Source organism: Phyllostomus hastatus, unplaced genomic scaffold (genome assembly GCF_019186645.2).
Source record: "Phyllostomus hastatus isolate PE091 unplaced genomic scaffold, TTU_PhHast_1.1 phas_contig_58, whole genome shotgun sequence".
Taxonomy (NCBI): domain Eukaryota; kingdom Metazoa; phylum Chordata; class Mammalia; order Chiroptera; family Phyllostomidae; genus Phyllostomus; species Phyllostomus hastatus.
Window position 1 is genome coordinate 4,494,263 of NW_025333916.1, and position 3,334 is coordinate 4,497,596.

A 3,334-nucleotide genomic window follows, 5' to 3' on the forward strand; every position below is an offset into this window, starting at 1 on the left:
GTCCCTGAGAGTGTAGTAATTTATGCTGTCAGTTACTATCAGTAGCAATTTGCTTCTGGATTGGTTCCTGTGAGCGCTCATGTGAGCATTCTGCACAAAGGACCAGAGTGCAATATTCTCTTGGGTTTCAGGGACTTAGTGCAGTTTCAACATATAATCAAAAGTGCCACATAGTTTGCCACCTAGTATTTTGTTTTAAAGAAACAGAGGCTTAAAACTGCATTCCTGTCTTTTCTCCAAAAGCAGGAAGTTGATGGCAGTTTGGAGCTATCTTTAATCTGTTGACACGTCAGCAGAATCTAACCTGTCAGTAAAATGTAGTTGTTGTTTTTAACTATTTAAATGTAATTTCACTGTTTCCACAATATTAATAATAAACTCACTTAACCACAAAACTTCTTAGATCCAACTCACATATGTGACCAACTATTAATTGCTATAGAGAAAGTACATTGGGAAATGAAAAGTTTCCTTGAATGGGTATTTTAATAGCACATTCTTCCAAATTGAGCATAATTTCCATAGATATATAGTTATTAAAAACTGGTTAAACAAGGATATTACTAGCATTTCAGAACAGCTCAAGAAGCAGTCAAACACAGTTGTTGACAGACAGATAATATGATAAAAAGAATTAAAAAAAAGGTACTGAAATAAAATTTGCTATGAGTCTTCCTTGGATCAATCTGCTTACAAATTAAAAATCCATGACTAACTCTTCTCACGGTCTCTCTTCTCTTCAAGTCTTTCCAGGACACAGACTGGATACGGGTGGCCGCCTAGGTGTGGTGGGATCTTATTTAAACTCTAGTTTGCATTGTCAGGCCGGTTTTTGTCTTCAGGTTTTCAGAGGTTTTTTTCTTTCTTTCTTTCTTTCTTTTTTTAACTGGCATGTATTATGTTTCAAGAGCTTTGTTTTCTTTTGTACAATTTTTGCCCTGGGAAAACTCACAGAGTGAAGATTATATATGGAACTAATGGGAGATTTCCTTAATCAAATGTGTTCTGTAGATTAGCATTTATTAGTCATGTCCTAAATCCACCTGCTTGAGTAAAGGAAACACTGAAAATAATCAGCTCATCTCATACACAAAGGCTTAGAAAAGGAAATTAAAATTTTTTGACATAATATACCCAAGAAAGTGAGGGGACCATTGTTCACATATTGGGATAAAATTTATTGAACTCAGTTCTCAACTTACATTTTCTTTATGAATAATATCATTGCAGACAGTTTCAACAACTCTCGCATGTAGTCAGCCCCCTGCAGCCACGGGGCTGCAGGCGTGGCAGTCCACAGTGACATTGCCCCCTACACACACCTTATATCCGAGCCATGCAGCAGGCAGTGTGGTTCAGGGCACCAAGCCTCTAGAGCTTTTGTCTTTGGGGAGTTTTCTGAAAGAGATTTTTTCCAAATTCATAACATTCATGGTCAAATTAGAACAGCCTTCTCAAACTCAGAGGACATCCTTTAGGAGATTTGCCAAATCAAATCCTATTATCCAAATTATAAAGCTGGAGGGAACTGAGGAATCATCAGGTCCAAGCCCTTCCTTTCCTGAGAGGAGATAGGCAGGGCCTGGGGAAGTTAAGTGGCTTGCTGCTGATCATGCAGATTGGGCAGAACCGGACAAGACTCCAGGTCTTTCTGGTCCAAAAAAAAAAAAAAAAAAACCCCAGTTAAGCAAAAGGTTCTGTTGTAAAGAGAGAACTTTTTTTTTTTCAATTACTGACCTTAACAGTTTCATGATTCTATCCAGAGAGGGGGAAAACATATACTAATGAAACTATAAATAACAATGAACTATTTAAAAACAGTTCAAGCTACAATAGAAGATTTCTCACAAGGCAGTATATAAGAAATTTCCAAAATGACTGTATAAACAGTTTTATCACATACATAATATATTATTCTAGTTGTAAATGTATTTAAGAATTAAGTAGTCAAATAATTTTTATGGATAGATGAGTTTGACAAAAAAGTTTAGAGGCCTTTGCTATAGGCAATTAAACCCAACAATTTGCAGTTTAAAGACACCACAGAAGTTAGGTTAGGGGGGATTATGTGTCCCACCCCCTCCAGGGGGGCTCTTGACAAAAGAGTTCTCCGAGAGACTCCAGTCAATTCATCAAGTAGATAACCAGATGGTGGATAATAAACTTATTTATCTAGACTATCATTATGTTTAATTTTTAGAATTTAAAAAAGACACAACTAAGATCAGAAAGTGGTTTGAAATATTTTATTTCTACAATGCCAACATGCTCATTTCTCCCAAATTGGAGCTCAAATTCGGGGACTTATTTGAAGATAGTTCATTATCTAAATTACACACAACTTTTTGTTTCCTCAGAAATTTGTAAAGTTTGAAGACATCCACGTCCCTTCTCTAAATCAGGGAGAAGTGATAGGATTGCTCCTTGTCGCACTAAAGAGATACACACGACTGCAGGCGGTGAAGTCATGGCTGGAGAGGGATCAAGTGAAATCAACAGAAGAGGAATTTCCTGACCCACGCTTCTTTGGAGACTCAAGCAGGAAAAACTCCACACATTACTGCCAGTTCATTTTTTAACAATTCTGGTGCTGCCCAGGGCTCATACTACCTTGTGAAATTAGCCCGAAAACCATGACAACATAGGCTATTAGGTTCCAGGGGTAAGTTTAAACAGCAACATATCAATATTAGGTCACAATCTTAATTAGGCCCTAATTAAATGGATGCCTCCTTGGGGTTTCAGTAACTACTCCACAAGCTGGAAAGTCAACTCAGGGAGTGTGTCAGCAATGTGTCAGTAATACATAAGTGGAGACAAGGACTTAATTCTAGAAGGCTCCAATGACCAATGTGATGCAAAATACATTTAATAACATTGACTTTTTTAATGTATTAAACTGTCAAAAGACTTCTCTTCAGCTTAATAAACAGCTGCTGCTCTCAGCCATTCCATGTCTCCTCCCACATCCTTCAGTGAAGCCTCTCCCATTGGACCCTCTGTACCTAAACAGGTAATGCCTGGCACAACAAGGACCACTGCAACTCTGGAGTATAAACTGTCAGATACTTTGAATATGACCGTTGAATAGAAGCAAGTTTCAGAAGCTATGTGGAAACCACAGGGGAACTAGGATTGAACTAAAAATCCTATGAGGGTCTCACCCAGCTGGAAGGGTGGAAGAAAGAATTGAGGAGAAAGTGGACTTGGCCTGAGGCTGGGGGCAGGTATGCAACATTTCAGAGGGAGGCAGGAATGTGGGAGAGAGGAGTGTGTCCCTCAGTGACTGTGGCCAGTGACTCTGCTTGCCCAGGGCAAAAACCACCTAAATTTC